Genomic DNA, 20,281 nt, shown 5'->3' with positions numbered 1-20,281 from the left:
AAATATTAAACAAAAGTGGACCTAATACCGAACCTTGTGGGACCCCACTCGTAACATATCCCCAGTCAGATCTTTTACCATTGATTTGCACTCTTTGCTTCCTATTGCTAAGCCACGCCTTGACCCAGTTCAGAACTTTACCCTCTACTCCATGAGCCTGTAATTTAAGCAACAGTCGTTGGTGAGGAACTTTGTCAAACGCTTTACTAAAATCAAGATAGATTACATCATAATTTTTATCTCTGTCTACCGCCTCAAATACTTTATTGTAGAAGGACAAGAGATTGGTGAGGCATGACCTACCTTTCGTGAACCCATGCTGTGAGTCGTGAATTAAGCTGTGTTTCTCTAGATGCTCCCGAATGTTCCTGGCTATTATGGACTCCAGCATCTTGCCTATAACCGATATTAAGCTAATTGGGCGACAGTTTGAAGCAGCTGACCTGTCCCCCTTTTTGAAAATCGGCATCACATTAGCTACTTTCCATAGGCTGGGCACATAACCAGTATTTACCGACATCTTAAAGATGTCGGTTAGTGGGTCACTGAGTACATCACCTAATTCCTTTAATACCCTCGGAAATATCCCGTCAGGACCTGGCGACTTATTCTTCTTAAGCTTATCTATCTCATCCTGAACTATTTGTCTGGTAATGATTATATCCCTCAATTTATCGCCATCCCCGCCCTCGTACACCTGAACCCTTTCCGGAATAGTCGTTCGATCCTCTTGTGTGAATACTGAAAGGAAGTAGTCGTTCAACAATGTGCTCATATTTTCATAAAAATCTACTAGCTCCCTGTGTTTGTTTTCAGCGGTCCAATTTTCTCCCGTGTTTTTGTTCTATACATCTGAAAGAAGCCTTTAGGATTACTTTTCGCCTCATTTGCTACTTTGATCTCATAATTCCTTTTTGCTATCCTGGTGTTCTTCTTCACTAATCTAGATAGTTCGACATACCGGCCCCTGAGATGTGTTTCACCATTCTTTATTTTCTGATAAATTCCCTTCTTTAACCCCATCTCGTGTTTTACTCCACGAGTCATCCACTTAGGGTCATTGTTTTCTTTTCTAAGTGTTCGCTGTGGTATATGCTGTCCTTGCCCCTCTACTATTACTCTAACTAAATTATTGTAAGACATTTCTACCTGGTTCTCCTGGCTCTCCAACCCACAGTTCTGGACCTCATGAATCCCTAAATTATCCCAGTTTACCCCTTCAAAATGTCTTCGAAGCCCCTCGTAATTTGCTCTTCTAAAATCTGGCACTAACACTGGGTTTGGTTCGCGGGTTACCGCCCAGTCTAAGCTAAAACGAACCGTTCTGTGGTCACTATTTCCTAACTCTCCGCCCACCTCCAGCTCATGTAGCAAGTTTCCATTATTAGTTACGACTAAGTCTAATATGTTATCTCCTCTGGTAGGCTCAGTAACTACTTGCTTAAGGAAATTATCTTGTATAACTTCAAGAAAATCCTCGACTTCCAGGTCACCCACTAGGTCTTCCCAGTCCATATTCCTATAATTAAAGCATTATCCCAGTCAATCTTTCCTTACAAACGGCCGAATTGTCAGCAGATGGACCATGCATGTTTGTAGTAGTGCCACAAAAATTCCCCTGAATGAAACAAAGTTATAAAAGCCTGTTTGCAGATTATTCAAAGATCACAAGGAAAAGTGAGACTAAGGAGGACTGAAAATGCTGCAAAAAGTTCTAAGAGAGGATTAGCAAATGGAGCCAGGTGTATAAAACTACATTCAATGCAAATGCAAATTACTGGAGATGGACAAAAGTTCTAAGAGGCCATCACTGAACTAGTACTTGGAAACTGAACAAATCACAAACACAAGAGGAGGGGGACCTGAGAGCACTGGTGAAAGATACTTCATCACCTGAAAACACAAAAGATTGTCAGAGACCCATAGGCTGTTGACAAACATAAGGATGGCTTTTCAATGCATAGATGAAGATATGAAGAAAATACTATTGGCTTAGATTTGTCATATATATATATATATATATATACATATATATATATATATATATATATATATATATATATATATATATATATATATATATGTATATATATATATATAAATCCAATCCTGGAGCATAACTTTGGGCACAGTGAAGCCAACCTCCTGACCTTGCTTGGGTTCAAGAGGTCCTCCAACTTCAAAGATTCTCTTGAGCGGAAGGAAAAGAGGACAAGCAGAACCAAAAACGAGAAGAGGAAGAAGAAAAAGACAAGAAAACAAGCCAGCAAGGCAGCAGAAAAAACATTATAAGCCTGGAGGCTTCTGAGTAAAAACCTATCTCCAATGAGTGGGGTGGTGCCCCATGATACCCACACCATTGAGTGTATAATATCCTTTGAAAAGGAGGGGACCAGGTACCATAACTCAGAAATATCTGTAAAATAAAAAATACATTGCAGAAATAGCATATCAAACATATCATGGTAACGAAATGTAAAAACGATGATTTCTCAAAATGTAAGTTATTGGTATTTTTGGTTAAAATTCTGATAGCCTATAAAAGACATTTCCAATTGGATAAGTTCATTCAATACGATAATGGTAAGACTATATTTCCATCAAGACAAAACTCTTCTAAGTGCCATAGAATATTTTTTTTCATATATTTTACACCGAAACAGCGAAATGTGTTTGGTTACGTAATAAAAAAATATTATTATATATATGGAAACAAAAAATTACCAACACATATTGACCAAATGTTAGCACTGAGGTTACTTTACATTGTCCAATGAACAAAAAAGCTGAAAACCCATATATAAAAAAATTATTTAGAATTCAAATTCGGTCAAAAAAATTCAAAAAAAAAATATATAAAAAAGTATTTTGTCAATCAGGCTAAAACTTTGCCAGATGTTAGATTATGGTCTACTTTACTGTGTAAAATTTACAGCCAAAAATATGCAACTTCATATGCTTTCTAAGACTACGCGCACCTTAATTAGAATTCGACGAAAATCAATTGTATAGATTAGTCATGTATCGGATGTCACATTTTAGATCCGCGGATGCGGATGTGTATGCGGATGTCATATTTACATATTTTGCGGATGCGGATGTGTATGCGGATGTCATATTTACATATTTTGCGGATGTGTATGCGGATGTCATATTTACATATTTTGCGGATGCGGATGTGTATGCGGATGTCATATTTACATATTTTGCGGATGCGGATGTGTATGCGGATGTCATATTTACATATTTTGCGGATGCGGATGTGTATGCGGATGTCATATTTACATATTTTGCGGATGCGGATGTGGCTATCAAATTATGACATCCGCATCCGTGCGGATGTGTTCATGATTTTGGTAATTTACTAAAGAGCACTTTTTTTTTCTTTGTTTTACATCTCTACCTGTAGCGCCGGTAGGCTTTCTTCAGGGGCCAGGTGGTTGTCCCAAGCCCCTCATGGCGCAGGCAATTTTTTATAGTGGCACCAGTTATGCTTGGCTCATGCTGCTCCCCTGAACTCATTCTTAATTCACTGGATGGTATCTTCTAGAGTCCGGGCTGATGGGTGGTCCTCTGGACAGCATGTGGGTAGTCTTAGGCCACTCGGCAGTGACTGAAAAATCCCAGGTTGTAGCGTGGGGATTCGAACCGACATTGTCCATGGCGCTGAGAACGCAAGGCCAGCACACTAACCACTCAGCCACCGCCTACCTATTGCAAGATGTTAGCTGCTTTGTTACACAATAGTGCATTTTGTAATTTTAAAGCTTTATGACGAGTTTCAGCCACACTTGTTGTGTGTTACCAGGATGCGGAACAAAACTCTGGTTGATCTTCACTTTGGCGCCCCCGAAGTATTGCACCGGGGACATAAGTCCCCGCCCCTCGCGACGCCACTGCACAAGGGTCCGACATGCAGCTGGAGATCAAGGAGATGAACAGGGAGGGGGTTGTGGTCCACTACACCCAGGGTGCCTCGGAACGCCACCAGGCTTAACCTGACTTGCCCTTACCCGGGGGGCAGCAGGAACAGTGCGACCTCTCTCTCCAGAGTCACGCGCGGAACTTTCTCTCTCTCTCCAGGGTCACTCTCTCTCTCTCTCTCTCTCTCTCTCTCTCTCTCTCTCTCTCTCTCTCTACTGGCTTCCTTCATACCTATATATATATATATATATATATATATATATATATATATATATATATATATATATATATATATATATATATATATATATATCACCTCTTTGGATTCTTTTTAGGAGCAGAGTAGCAGGCTTTTTTATTAATGTTTACTTTTTTGTGCCCTTGAGCTGTCTCCTTTGCTGTAAAAAAAAAAAAAATATATATATAAATATATATATATATATATATATATTTATATATATATATATATATATATTTATATAGATATATATATATATATATATATATATATAGTACATACAGTTACATAGTTCAATACATGCATAGATACATACTTTTAGAGATTTACATGATACATATATACTACACAGTTACTATGTAAAATGATCTCCTTCCTTGTGCCCTTCCGCAAAATTCTTGACACATTAGGTTGTGTAAATTTGAAAGGAAATGAGTAGAAGGTGTAATTTTAGTAGAAAATTAGCATGCATTAATTAATTTTCTTCAACTTTGCAAGCTCTGTACTCTGTAGTCTGCATGGTGATCTCTGAGTCTGTGACTCTGTAATGATTAAAATATACCCACAACATCCTCTTTGTGTGGTGCGGATGCAGATGCGGATGTTTATTTCACTACAAATAGGAATGCAGAGGTTTCATTTATCAGAAATGCGGATGCGGATGTGAAAAATTATGTGGATGTTCCGCGGATGTGGATATCCGATACATGACTAGTATAGATGACTGCGGGGATCTTCAAGAATATTTTTGCTCGAATATACTTTTTTCAGAAACTTGGCACCTCATTAGGGAGCTGGACAGCATAGGGATGGACTTAGCATGAAGAAAGAAAGGAAAGTCAGTTTACTAAATGGGGAAATAAAAAATGGCTAGACGTGCGAAGGAAAAAATGTAAAGAAGAAAGATCTCACTGCATTGACATAACAATAAGGCAAAATCAGACAGTGATGTGAAGGAAAAAATGAAAAGAATTGAAATTGCATAGGATGAAGAAAGGCACAGAAAGCCATGAGCAGCAAGGTGTTGGATGGGGTGGAGACAGGGGTGACAGTAAGCCGGTACGCTGTGGTACACCATACCGGTCAGAGATATACAGCCATCTACAGCCGGTACACAGTGGTACGCCGTACTGGTCAGATATACAGCCGTCTACAGCCGGTACGCAGTGATACGCCGTACCGGTAAGAGATATACAGCCATCTACAGCCTGTACACAGGGGTATGCCGTACCGGTAAGAGATATACAGCCATCTACAGCCTGTACGCAGTGATACGCCGTACCGGTAAGAGATATACAGCCATCTACAGCCTGTACACAGGGGTATGCCATACTGGTAAGAGATATACAGCCGTCTACAGCCTGTACACAGGGGTACGCCGTACCAGTAAGAGATATACAGCCGTCTACAGCTGGTACGCAGGGGTACGCTTTTGAAGACAGTACCGCCAAAAATCTAATCTTACTTTCACCCCTGGGGGGAGACATGCAGCTGACAGAACTAGGAATAAAAGGTATCACTCCCTGCAGCCTACCTGAACACCTTGGAACATTCCGGACAAGTGCATCCCTGTTGTGGCCTGAGGTGCTCGGCCAGCAGGGAGGTGTGGGGAAAGGTGCAGCCACACTGGTGGCTGCCGTGGGCCTTCCCGTGGACTCTTGCCTCGTGCCGCTGGAGCGCCTCCTTCCTGCTGAACCCTCGACCACACGCCTCACACAAGGTGCTGCCCTGCAAGGGACAGGGAAGCCTCAACACACGCATCACCCACCAACAACGTCACAGTCTGCACAAAAAACATGTTGTCATCATCTTTAGCTGATAACAGTTAAACTGCATGACAAGAGGTCTGTTCCAACTTTCTCCACTTCTCAGTCTGATTTTAGCGTAGTCTGTTTTGTTACACTCTCCTACTGATTCCCTGTCTGCCTTGGCCTCTACTGTCTCAGGTGGTGTAATGGTTAGCATTCCTAGCTGTGGATCCATGGCCCGGGTTTGATCCTGGCTCTGGTCACCCAGCGCCCGGCTCCCCTGGCTGTTCATCCTCTCTTTCAGGCTGGAGGATAAATGGGTATCTGGGGAAAGTAGCAGCACAGATTTCACACTGGCTCTGTGTCCCAGAGTGACGGGTTCTTGTTAGGTATAACAGGTTCAAGGGCCAATGACACAGAGACGAGCACTAAGGCCATGCACAGCTTAGTGCATGCCCCCAACCTTCACTTACTCAACAGCAATAGTAATCTCTCACCTTGCTGAGAGGAGGCTTCAGGGCAGCCAGGTGGCCAGGCAGGTAAGCAGCACTGGGTAACTTTACCTGAGGAAAAGAGAGAACAATACATTACTTATGAGTTCAGCATTCAGCTGGGCATCCATTTGTGTGTGATCCACGTCAATGTTCAGGTCCACATCCATGTCAGTGACAAGTTACACACATGAGGAAAGGCAGAGAAGCTTCCACCAATGATACCATGGCTGTGGGTGCAGCAGAAATTGCTGCTACACTTTTCAGCCCTATAGAATCACCATGCCTCAGGTTGAGCTTAGGATTACACGTATCTGATGTGTACTGAAAGCTTCTTGAATGTATTTATTTATACATTGTCTCAGTGACTTGAAACACAAGCAATTGATCTAGCCTGGAAAGAGGGAAATAAACTCTCCGGTGCTGGGGACTGAACCCACGACCAGCCAGACGGGAAGACAACTCTCTACCCAGTTACTAAAGAGGTACCACAGCTAAGTAGATTTTGGGGTCTTTCTGTATCAGCTGGATCACTGCAGACTGTGGCAGACATGGATATAGACACAGATACAGACATGGATAACAGACATCACATTCATACCACAGGGGTGACAGCAGCGTGAGAAAGAAGTGAGTGTGTCCTCTCCTCACCAGGCACAGATTACAGGTGACGGGAGTGTTCTTGCAGCAGGCGTTGGCATGCTTCAAGTACTCCCTCCGCAGCAGGAACCTACGTAGGCAGCCCTTGCAGGAGTAGGTCACTTTCTCACGCTCCTAACTCTCGGTCTGGTGGCAGCGGTGGCTCAGGGCGGCCTTCTTCGTGGAAAACTCCTCTCTGCACTCCAGACATTTTTTTTTCCTGTTCAGAGTGGGAGCTGGAAGTGCTGGGCGGGCATGGGGTGGTCCGCCCCGTCACAGCCCTCCACCTCACTGGTCTTGCTCTCGTCCTCGTAACACTCAAAGTCATCCCACTTCTTGGCTGTTTTCCTCCTTGTAACACTCAAAGTCTTCCCACTTCTTGGCTGTTTTCCTCCTTGTAACACTCAAAGTCTTCCCACTTCTTGGCTGTTTTCCTCCTTGTAACACTCAAAGTCGTCCCACTTCTTGGCTGTTTTCCTCTTTGTAACACTCAAAGTCGTCCCACTTCTCGGCTGTTTTCCTCTTCGTAACACTCAAAGTCATCCCACTTCTTGGCTGTTTTCCTCTTCGTAACACTCAAAGTCTTCCCACTTCTTGGCTGTTTTCCTCTTCGTAACACTCAAAGTCTTCCCACTTCTTGGCTGTTTTCCTCTTCGTAACACTCAAAGTCGTCCCACTTCTTGGCTGTTTTCCTCCTCTTGACTGCCAGGCTGTAAACTTCAAACTGACAGACAAACGGGAGGATGGTGAAGGAAATATTGTTCACTTCCTCTGGCGACAAAAACAACACAACATCGATCACACACGCGTTGAGCCGACACGCAAAGCTCAAAAGTTCGTTCACGGATTCCGGAGACAAGATTCCTCCGCCGATAAAATTAACGCAACGCAAAAACTTGTCCTTTCCTTGCTCATAAAAGTTGATTCCTTTTTTGTTCTTTAAATCCTTTTTTGCTCCGTAAACTTAAATCCTTTATTTTGTTCCTTAAACTTACATCTTTTTTTGTTCCTTAAACTTAAATCCCTTCTTTGTTCCATAAACTTAAATCCTCTTTCGTTCCTTAAATCCTTTTTTGCTCCGTAAACTTAAATCCTTTTTTGCTCCGTAATCTTAAATCCTCTTTCGTTCCTTAAATCATTTTTTGCTCCGTAAACTTAAATCCTTTTTTGCTCCGTAAAGGAAGGGTGAAGGCATCAGGGTGAAAACTGTTGCTGGTGATGTTCAGTTCTTGGGTAAGTGGACTGTGAGATTACTTTATCTTAACAGCGAGGGAGGCAGCTCAAGGGCAATAAATAAAAACAAAAAAAATAAGTAAAAGGGAGTGAGGGTAAGGACATTAGAGTAAAAACTGTTTTTACATAAACAAGAACAAATAAACTTGAGTGAAAAAATAACAATTCATCTACACAAATATTATTACATTGAGTGGCGTCATTTCCCACCCCAAAAGCCTGACCCTGACCTCCTGGTGCTGTGTTGCTCCTGGTGACCTCCGGCCATGACGGTGGGCAGGTCACAGCCTTCCACAGGGAGCACAGCGCTGTTCTTGTGGTACACATGGTCACAGGAACACTGTAAGGCAAGACATGACCTATTACTGACCTCATCAAGACCCATTTCTAATCATGAATGCCTTTTAGATTATGTCTGCTTGCTTACTATTTGCCACAAGGGTCAAGTTAATAATACTACCTATCGAAATATTTCACCAGACTCATTTAGTCTCTGTTGTTGTACAAACTAAACATGGTGGAGATAACGTGTTTTACCTCCTAAAAAGGACAAACAACATTTCACCACAATAGTCTGGTAATACCTGCAGGAAATGACCACAAAGCAAAATGCATTATCTCCACACAGAGTAGTAGTTGGTGTACTTGGGACAACAAATTTGGCTGTTTACTAATGATTATCAGGAATCTAACACCATGAATCATGAGTACATGTGCCAATCTATAGCTTTACAAAATTATAGGCTGCAGATGTATATAGTAAAAAAATTGTGAGCTCAAATCTTTACCATCGATTTTCTCAACACAAGGATTTTGGAGTTAATGCCTTCTGCCTTTGTACGGCACAGGGGGTGTTGGGGAGTGTAGGAGGGAGCGGAAGAGGGGAAGGAGGAAGAGAAGGGTAGGGAAGGGAAGGGAAGGGAAGGGAGGATTTTCAAGACCTTGTTCTGGGGAGAGGAGGGTTAGAGGGTGTAGGGGGAGGTAGGGAAGGGGAGAGAGTATGTGGGGAGGGGGATTGTGTGGGGAGGGAAGGGAAGAGGAGAAAAGGGAAGGAAGGGGAAGGAAATGGATGGGAAGGGAAAGGAAGGGAAGAGAGAGGGAAGGGAAGATGTGTGTGTGTGTGTGTGAGAGAGAGAGAGAGAGAGAGAGAGAGAGAGAGTTGGAAAGTTTTGTTTATTGGGCGCAACATCTGTGGTCATATGCCAGAGAGAGACAGGAAGGGAAGGAATTATAGTAGGGAACATATTCCAGGAGACGGGACACAACCCTCGATTAATACCTGGTACCCATTCACTGCTGGGTGGACAGGGGCGTAGGGTATCGGAAAAGCCGCCCAAATTTTTCCACTCCGCCCGGGAATCGAACCCGGGCTCTCTCGGTTGTGAACCGAGTGTGCTAACCACTGCACCACGAAGGCCCCTGGAGAGAGAGAGAAAGAGAGAGTGAGGAAGTTCATATATATATATAGTAAACACACACACACACACACACACACACACACACACACACATATGTAGTTGTGTATGTGCCGCCTAAGACCTCATCATGGTCAGTGGAGGACTATAACAACATGCTAGGAGATACTAGAATCTGTTTGGACAACATGAAGTAAGCGTGCAACAAATTAACGATTATGGGAGACTTTGATTGTAAAGAAGTAAGCTGGGAAGACTGGACAACAAGGGGAAGCACGGGGTAATGTGTTACTAAAGCTGATGATGGAGAATACAGTGACCCAGTGAGGATCATATTTCACAAGGTATAGTGGACAGGATGAGCCATCCAGCCTGGACTTAGTCTTCACAAATGAAGTAAATGTGATTGAAAACATTGACTATAACTTTTCAATTGGAAAAAGTGATCATGTGGTGATTCAGTTTGAGATAAAACAAGAAAGAGGAGAAGCAAGGAAGGAAAGGCACAGAATTGGAAGGTATAATTTTGGCAAAACTAACTACACTGAACTGGGGAAATATTTTGAAAGCACAGGCTGGAATATATTATTAGAGATTTACAATGAAGGGGTTAAGAAGTGTGTGCCGAAAGTGAAGGAGAGTTGCAGGGGAAAGAAGGACGGGTTCAACATGAGATGCAAAGAAGCAAGGAGAAAGAAAGAGGAGGTGTGGCGAAGGTGGAGCAGATTGAAGCGGCAGAATGTCTGGGAACTATATAAGCAATAGGGATGTACCGATGTATCGGTATCGGTGTTATCGGCACATTTTAAGAGTATCGGTATCGGTATCGGCTGATTTTCTGCCGATACTACCGATACTTGAATGAGTTTTATATGTCGCATGTCACTCGTTGCAAATAATTTTGTTCAACAGAAATTGGATTTTCTACTTTGTTGAAAAAATATTAGAAAAGTGTAATTATCCTGTATCATGATACTACGTAGTTTGGAATTTCCCGCGATTTAATTTTCATCACTTTAAACGATAAGATTCATATTACTTTGAATACAAGTATATAATACTTGGTATACAGTATAGCCTTTGGGACCGCGGACACGTACAATACAGGTTTAGTAGCTTCGGCGCGGGATTGGCGGCCCCTCCACTCGCCTCATTTGCCTGCCTCAGTCAGTCAGCCGGTCGCCCCGCAACGGGGCACGCTGCCAGGGCTGCCTAAATGTACGGCAATTGAGGTAAAGCTAACCCTGCTGAGTCAACTAGACCTCATGAGGCGCCTCCTCCCTCGCCCCTTGTCGAACATGGGGGTGGGTTTTAACACTTGGGTTAACCATGCACTGCTGCCTCGCTGCGCTGTATAGGGTTAATATGCGTTTCCGTGGTGCAGTGGTCGGCAAGTTTGGCTACGGATCTATGGACACCTTTTTTCAGGCCACCTCTGGTTACTTTTTTTTTCTTCCCTTCTATGGTGGAAAAAACGAGTAACTTTTTTTTTTCTTAACATTTGGTATTGCCTTTTAGCTGCTGGAATTGTTGTATAAAAAAAAAATAATGCACAGGTATCGGTATTGGTATCGGTATCGGTCAAATATTGGGGTATCGGTATCGGTCAAAATTTTGGTATTGGTACATCCCTAATAAGCAAGAAAGAAATGAGTATATTAGAATATGCAGAGAGGAAAGATTGATTTTCAATAGGGATATAATAGACAAATGCACAGACCAACCGAAGCTATTTTACAGATTTATAAACGGGAAACTAAAACAGCGCGAGGAAATAACAAAATTGAAAGTTAATGGCGAGGTGTATGAGGACGAGTTGGAGGTGGCGGAAGAAATGAACAAAAGCCTTCAAGAAGTATTCACAAAGAAAGCGAGTTTGACGTACCAACTGGAGTAGGCCCAAGAGGGCCCTGCCTGTGTGACATAAAAATCACAGTGCAGGAGATAACTAGTGAAATGGAGAATCTAGATGTGAGGAAGTCACAGGGTCTTGACAGGGTTTCCAACTGGGTGCTGAAGGCATGTAGGAATCAATTGGCGGACAAAATATACAAAGTTATAAAGAGATCATTGGCTGAGGGTGTAGTCCCTCTGGACTGGAAAAAAGCTGACATAGTCCCCATCTACAAGAGCGGAAGAAGAGACGACCCACTTAATTATCGACCAGTTTCCCTTACGAGCGTAGTGTCAAAAATATGCAAAAGAACTGTGAAAAGGAAATGGACGAAGCACCTACAGGAAAATGAAATCATCACAGAAAGACAGTTCGGATTTGGGAAAAGAAGATCATGCCTGACAAACTTGGTGTGTTTCTATTCAAGGGTGACATGTTGTGCAGGAGAGAGATGGATGGGCTGATGCTGTTTACCTGGACTTGAAAAAGGCCTTTGACAAGGTGCCACATAGGAGGTTGATGTGGAAGCTGGAGACGGTGGGTAAATTAGGAGGTGGTCTTCTAAAGTGGATGGAGGATTTTCTGAAGAACACAATGATGAGAACAACAATTAGAGACAGGAAATCAAGTTGGAAAAATGTCATGAGTGGAGTTCTGCAAGGCTCTGTGTTGGCCCTAATTATGTTTGCAGCATATGTTAATGATATGATAGAAGGTGTGGATAGCTATATGAGTCTGTTTGCCGATGACGCTAAGATAATGAGACGAGTGGAAAAAAGAGGAGGACTGCTTGCTGCTCCAGAGAGACCTGGACACAGTGTGGGGGTGGAGCAGGAAGTGGGAAAATGGAATTTAATACCCAAAAGTGCAGTGTTATTGAATCTGGAAAGAGTGGAATGCGAGTAGAGGGACATTATAAGTTGGGTAAGGATAAGTTAGTCAAGAAGACAGAAGAAAAAGACCTTGGAGTGATGATCACAGAGAACTTGTCTCCAGAGAGACATGTGAATAAAGTATCAGCTGAGACACAACCTGCTGAGGGACATCAGAGCAGCGTTCACATACCTTGGTGAGGACATGGCAAGGAAATTAACTGTGACCTTGATGCGCCCTAGACTAGAATATGCATCAGTGGCTTGGTCGCCATCACTTAAGAAACACATTAGAAAGCTGGAGAAGATACAGAGAGCGACAACAAAAATGGCACCTAGTCTGAGCGACCTGCCTTATGAAGAAAGATTGCTGAGGCTGAGTAAAAGAGAAAGAGGAGATTTAATAGCAGTGTATTGGGTGATGAATGGTGTAGAGAAATTGGATAGAGATGACCTCTTGATAAGAGAAGAGAGAAACTTAAGAGGAAATGGAAAACTGTTGAGAAAAGGAATTTGTAGAAGAGACATCAAGAAGAACAGCTTCCTGCAGAGATGTGTGGGGGTCTGGAATGGGCTGGAGAGGGAAGTGGTGCAGGCTAAGTCAATAAGCGCATTTATGGCCAAGCTAGATGGAAGTAGTTGGAAAGGCAGGACAGCACCAGCATAGCTCCGTTCCTGTAAATCACAACTTTAGGTAAACTAGGTAAATACACACACACAAATGCTTCCTTCTCTTCCCTTTCCTTTCCATTCCTCCTCTCCCCTTCCCTCCCCTAAACTTACCTCCATGGGGTCAGGGTTGTCGCTGAAGGTCAGGGCTAGTACATAAGAGGGGGGCACTAGCCAGGTACTCGTGGCAGCAATCTCTTCTGGGTTGGACTACTGCGCTGGGTCCTGAACTAGCAGTCGGGTGATGAGGTTGCTGGCGGGGGCGGAGGTGTGTCCTGGGCTGTCAAAGGTGCCCCCCGCCAGGATGTGTCGCTTCAGCCCTACCACTGTAGAAGCCTGCAGAGTGGTGGTAGTAGTAGTAGTAGTAGTAGAGATTATTGCAGAGTGGAAGGTTACTGAGGGCAAGTGAAGGGAGACTCAAGCAACCTTAGGAAACTCTATACAAGGACACACACAACACACAGAACCACAGAAGCAGAATTATAAACAGAATCCTATTGACGAGTATCAGAGGTTATGGCAGTGTAAGGTTACTGAGGGCAAGTGAAGGGAGACTCAAGTAACCTTAGGAAACTCTATACAAGGACATGCACAACACACAGAACCACAGAAGCAGAATTATAAACAGAATCCCATTGACGAGTATCAGAGGTTATGGCAGAGTGTAAGGTTACTGAGGGCAAGTGAAGGGAGACTCAAATAACCTCAGGAGACTCTATACAAGGACACACACAACACACAGAACCAGAGAATTAGAATTTAAACAGAATCCCAGTGAGTGGCAGCAGCATAAGAGTGGCCTGGGAGCAGCACAGAAAGCAGAAAATAAGTTAATCAATGTAAAAAGCAGTTAATATAGTGAAATAAGTAGAGGTCCAGGAAGTTATAAGGCTAACTGTAATAGTATATCTCTTGTAACAAAACCAGCAATATTATTATTATTAATATTATTATTATTATTATTATTATTAGTAGTAGTAGTAGTAGTAGTAGTAGTAGTAATAGTAGTAGTTGTAGTAGTAGTAGTAGTAGTAGTAGTAGCATAATAATACTAGTAATATTATGTATACAAGGAATGGTGAGCCTGCTTCCTAAGACATACAAAGTGTGTTGGCGTACCTGTCAGTGCCTCTGAGGGAAGATATTTGACGTGTGTCTGAGTCGTCACTGAGCCTGTCCAGCACGGCCTTGATAGGAGTGTGGAGTGACCTAAAAAATTGACAATAGGTAACATGTAGGCATATTGCACACACACACACACACACACACACACACACACACACACACACACACACAGGGCAAAACATTGTTCCTTATCACAGTTTACTGCATGCTGGGGTCACACATTTTGGCAGAAGTCCTTGACCTTACCCTCCTTGACCTTGCCTGCTGCTGCTGCTGATCTCAGGGAGAGAGAGATTTACACAGATATTCAAACCACACACACACACCTTATGGTCCACACTGGGCGGTCTGCCCTTAAACCTGCCCTGAGTGAAATTATATTAATCAAATGGCACCAAGACTGCATTTCTACTTTAGTGAATACTGAGGTGAAGGAAGTGTTGGTCAAGCTTGTTTTTAAGGGGAAGAGAGAGAGAGAGAGAGAATAAATAGAACAATGAAGAAAAAGATGCAATTGAAATTGAAATGACCCACGATGACCCAGAGAGATGCAGGGGTCAGGCCACAGAAAAAGAGCAAGTTTGGAGCACTACAATGACCCAGAGGGATGCAAGGGTCAGGCCACAGAAAAAGAGCAAGTTTGGAGCACTACAATGACCCAGAGGGATGCAAGGGTCAGGCCACTCACCAGCACAGTGGACATCCTCTGGTCCGCCCAGGAGCACCCCATCCCCTAGTCTATGGTGCTGGTGATGAGGGGACCAGCTCACTCCACGCCCAGGCCAGGGAGACGCTGCTCAGCTTCTTCACGCAGCTGGGGACACAGGGCACAGAGTTATAATGATAATACTTTCCTATAGGTTCATGGTACACCAGAAGGGTCACACTGCCATCTTTCTTTATTTTTGTTTAGGTATTTCAATTGTTTATTTTTCAGAGAGAAGGAAAACAAAACTTATCCAGGATAGGTAACATTAGTTTTGTGAACCTTCCCACCATGGCGGTGTTATGAGTTACATGAGGCAGGAAAGCTGTGTTACTGATGCCAAGATTCTGAGTTTAAAGAGAAAGAGAGAGAAAAAGTATCCAGGTTGGGTCAAGTTAGTTTTGTGAACCTTCCCACCATGGCAGTATTATGAGTTACATGAGGCAGGAAAGCTGTGTTACTGACACCAAGATTCTGAGTTTAAAGAGACGGAGAGAGAAAATGTATCCAGGTAAGGTTACGTTAGTTTTGTGAACCTTCCCATCATGGCAGTTACATGAGGCAGGGAGGCTTGCAAGGCTGTTTTACTGACGCACAACTTCTCAAGAGTTTCAGGAGAGAGAGAGAACGAAACTATCCAGGTTAGGTTAGGTTAGTGTTGTTGTGGCTTTCTGAGGTGGCTGAACTATGCTACACATTTATATACCTGGACTGACTTTTCTTTTTCCTTTTTTTCTTTATGATTATTTTGGGGCAATCACTGTTTCAAGGGAGAAAACAATACTATCAAGGTTACTTTAGGTTAGTTAGTAACAGTAGTAGTAGAAGAAGTAGTAGCAACAATTACCAAAGACTAGAACCTTATATTCTTTCCTTCAATAATGATAATAATAATGATAATAATAATAACAATAATAATGATACTACTACTACTACTACTACTACTACTAATAATAATAATAATAATAATAATAATAATGATAATGATGATGATAATAATAATAATAATGATAATAATAATTGGCATGGCACTTATGACATAACTAAGATTTAACTCATTAGCAATTATTTATTTATCAATTATTACTGTCATTTATTTACCATTACTTTATTAAGCTAGTTTTGTGTGCCTTCTCACATCATGGTGATATTTTGAGGCGGCAGAACTAAACTATACATTTACCACATTTGCTTTTCTTTCTTCTTTATTACTTTATATTTAGTGTAAGTAAGAACAAAAGGTGCCAACAGAGAGACAGGGGAGCCACCAGGAATAAAATAGCATTGCCTGCATCAGGAGACACTGTGATGTCAATGTAACCAGTCTGTCTGCCTTGCCTTCCTGCCTAAACACACCGCCGGGCCGCATATTCCTGAAGTCTCTGCAGGTATGTGGTTCCTGAGTGAAGACGCTCGGCTGTAACTTAAAAACTAACCACGGGCCATTCTGGAAAATACTTTCATTGTGATTCCCGCTCAACGTTACCTATAATACTTCCTACCTAACCTTACATAGCCTAACCGCCAAGTGGCCACAGACTACCCACATGCTATCCAGAAGGCCACCCATCAATCCAGACTCTAGAAGAAACTGCCCAGTGAATCAAGAATGAGTTCAAGGGGACAGCATGAGCCAAGCATAACTGGCGTCATTATAAAAATTGCCTGTGCCATGACAGCCTTGGGCTAACCACCATCCAGGCCCCTGAAGAAAGCCTACCGGAGTTACAGGCGGAGATGTAAAAAAATAAAAATAAATAAAAACTAATCTATCCTGCCCTGTTCAAGAGTAGGCAGAACACACCCGTACAGACTTCAGGAATATGCATTCCTGCCACCATCAACTCATATTTACAGGCATTCCAGGCTTCCCGGGGCACAAAACCTCAGGTGGGATTGTTCACGAGAGGGTCGCCTACTAATTTTGAGATGCTGACTGCTTATTTCTGGACAAAATATGATGCTGTTTATTATGGAGATAATATTCACTTCCAGATATCACTATTTGATTGACTTTTCAATGCCTGTTGTACACCCGTCACCTCCCACTGCCTCAAAATAGCTGACAGAGAGGCTCAACTTGCTTACTGATTATACTCAGTGCTCACCAAGATCACAAGTGGACAAACCAGAACAAAACCAGGCAAATTATTGTTTTTTGCCGCTGTGTGTGTGTTCCCCCAGTGAGCGTTGGATGCCAGTGACTTACTTATCCAAAATCTCTTGAATCACACCCAAGCTTATTGAGGAAAAAAGTGGACAAACCAGAACAAAATCAGGCATATTAATGTTTTCCTGCTGTGTATTGCCCCATGCATGGTGGACACCAGAGCCACTCATTTCTGCTGGAGGCATTTCTCACAACGCTGGCCTGCGTAGTGGGGCACCCCTGCCCTGCACTGTGTATTCCTGCCACCCCTCACTGCCTGCCTAGTATATTTAAACTAACCAAACCTTACTTTACGTAACCTAGCGAACTCCCTTCTATTTCTAGGAAGTCCCTTGTTAATGCACTGCATTCAGGGACTAGAAATAATCCATGTTGTAAGTATTAACTTGGCCAGAGGTGGCTGTGCACGCTTTCCTAAATATTTTGCAGAGTCAGTCTTATTAATTGAATGCTGTTTCAATCATCTGTTTATATATTAAACCTTTTTTTCACTTCCTTCCTTCTCTCTTCATGTAACTTAGTATTGAGCTGTTCATCCTTCTTGGGGTTCATAGGTGTACCTCAGGACCCCTGGGTAAGGAACACACTGTGGTAACCCAATGTGACAGAGATGAGCACCAAGGCCATGAGTAGCTATGCTCTAGACCCCAAACTTCACCTGTCACAAGCTTACCTCTTGAGTCTTTAATTTGACAGAGATGAGCACTGAGGCAAGGTGTCCCGGAGTGATGGGTGCCTGTACCCTGCACCCCCATAGGCCCCCCAGGGTAACGGAGCTACGCCCTGGAGAAACGAGGACCTGGGGAAGGCACACTGTTGTAACTCCGATGTCACGCCCGCCCTGTTACAACGCAGGATGTGACAAAGATGAGCTCTGAGGCGACGCGCACCTATAGCAGTAGTAGCAGCTATAGCATAAGCCCTAAACTTGACCTTACACTCAAATTTAAGGTCTGCAGGAAGAGGGAAGAGAGAGGAAGAGGAGGAGGAGGAGGAGGAAGGAAGAGAGTAACGTAGAAAATCTTAACTTACCCTCACCTAGCACCCATATTTATAGGCCTACCGCTCCACTAGACCGCCCTACTATAGGCTTTCCGATGCCTCAAGGTCTCTCCCATAGGCCTACTTACTTTTATAGGCGGGCGAGGTCAGGAACGTGAAATAAACGTAAATCTTTTTGAACGCCGCCCACACGTGCAACTCCCCGCGGCAAAACGTAAACAACTGCTCTTGCTCTTGCTGTACAGGTGACCCGTTGGAGAGTCAGGCCTTCGTATCGGCACACCCTGTAAAAATAAAACAACACAAGCAGTATCCATTACAAATCTTCCAATTCCCTATTTCTTGCACACCACATCTTTTCCAGAAAACCCTTCATGGCTTCTATAATTCTATCATTTGCTTCATCACTCAGTCCCAGCAGCAGCAGCATCCATTCCCTCTCTGTCCTTGCAATCCTCCCATTCACATCCCTGCAGCCCATCTCACTCAGTGCCACCCTCATCATCTCCATCCTATCTCTCCGGTACCTCCCACACACCAGTATCACATGCACGACAGTTTCATCCACACCCCTGTCACACATCTGACACACTTTGCTGCGGGACTCAGACCACCTGTAGTTTCTTGCATTCACATTCATACACTGCGCTCGAGCTTGGAAGAGAAGATCACCACCCAGGCTTCCATCATACCAGCTGACACACTGCGGGGCTTCCTTTTCCCTGTACCACTCCAAAGTAGTCTTTCGCTCCATCACATGCTTCCACCTCCTCAGACCGTCACCTTTCACTGCACTGTCTATCTCTTTCTTCCACTTTCTCACATTCCATTCTAGACCCTCACTATTTCTGTCAGTCACCTACCATTCAAAGAAACGCCTCCCTTCCTCTCTGCTCACCCACCTGACTCGCATACCATTGTCACCAACCATTCTCATGCAGTTCTTAATCCATTTGCTCTCATGCACACTCCACAAGTAAACCTTTCGTGCCAATCTCGCGTCTCCATTCCTTCCAATCTGACTTTGTATCGAAGGGTAGCCTTCCTAAATCTTTCCCTAAAGTTACTCCACCCCATATCACCCCTTAAAGCTTCCACCGCCGCATACCTTGGTGCATTCAAAGCTAACCTACCGATCCTATTTTGCCCTACTTCCAATTTATCCATTTCCAACTCACTCCATGTAATCACCTCCATCCCATACATCACACTCGGCACTGCTACACTCTTCCACACCTCTCTCAGCACATCATACTTACATGCTCTCATTCTTGCCGCACTTCCCAGACGGCCCACCCATTGATTGACTAGGCTAATCTTCTCATTTTTTGTCCTTTCACATCCGCTCGGACTCATCCATACACCCAGGTACTTGTATGCATCTGTTTGCCCTAGCTCTGTGTCTCCTAGCCTCCAGGTCCTATTTCTCTCATCTTCTGCCCCATTCACAACCATTATCTGACTTTTCTCACTACTATATTTCACTCCAAAATCTCTCCCATACTCATTTACCACATCTAATAGTTCCTGCAGTTCCTCCGCTGACTCACTCATGACTACCACATCATCTGCATATAGAAGCACACTTACCCTGTCTTCTCTCACTTTTACTCCTGCATTCTTTCTCCTCATCCTGGCTGCCAACTCCTCAGTGTACAGACTGAAGAGAGTTGGAGACAGGATGCAGCCCTGCCTAACACCTCTCTCACTCCTCACCCACTCTGTATCTAATGCTCCTAACCTATACCTGGCTCTCGTATCCACATACATGCTCCTAATGATTCGCACTATCTTATCACTCAAACCTACTTTCTCCAGTACCTTGCACATCACCTCCCTGTTCACTCTATCATACGCTTTCTCAATATCAAGAAACCCAAGATACAACGGACTTCCATTCTTCCTTTTCCTCTCTATCATCTCATTTACCACATACATATTGTCCTCTGCCCTACTGTCTGTGCGAAAACCATTCTGCTCCTCACCCAGCATTCTCTCTCTTTCAATCCACTTACACAGCCTTTCATTCAACACAGCACAGAAAATCTTTCCCACCGTATTCGCCAGGGCTATCGGCCTATAATTCTTGAGCTCTTTCTTACTCGTATGTCCTCCCTTGTGTATCAGAGTCACTCTGCATTCGTTCCATTCCCGA

At 43.4% G+C, this 20,281-nt stretch overlaps 1 protein-coding gene across 4 annotated transcripts in view; it reads right to left on the bottom strand.

Moving 5' to 3' along the window:
- Nucleotides 1-19,760, bottom strand: part of LOC126992320 (protocadherin Fat 3-like) — a 40,677-nt gene extending 20,917 nt beyond the window's left edge. For 3 of the 4 annotated variants that reach the window (XM_050850990.1, XM_050850991.1, XM_050850992.1), the window contains exons 1-7: nucleotides 18,255-19,760; nucleotides 14,937-15,062; nucleotides 14,243-14,332; nucleotides 13,238-13,459; nucleotides 8,504-8,613; nucleotides 6,408-6,473; nucleotides 5,697-5,890 (exon numbers count right to left, since the gene is read on the bottom strand). The gene's annotated coding sequence lies outside the window, so the exon portion shown is untranslated. Of the gene's footprint in view, nucleotides 1-5,696; nucleotides 5,891-6,407; nucleotides 6,474-8,503; nucleotides 8,614-13,237; nucleotides 13,460-14,242; nucleotides 14,333-14,936; nucleotides 15,063-17,797; nucleotides 17,966-18,254 lie in introns of all 4 variants that reach the window. The other variant, XM_050850993.1, reaches the window with a different exon arrangement.
- Nucleotides 19,761-20,281: the final 521 nt, after the last annotated feature.

This window comes from Eriocheir sinensis, unplaced genomic scaffold, assembly GCF_024679095.1.
Source record: "Eriocheir sinensis breed Jianghai 21 unplaced genomic scaffold, ASM2467909v1 Scaffold440, whole genome shotgun sequence".
Lineage (NCBI taxonomy): Eukaryota > Metazoa > Arthropoda > Malacostraca > Decapoda > Varunidae > Eriocheir > Eriocheir sinensis.
This window is presented reverse-complemented; position numbering and strand designations above follow the sequence as displayed.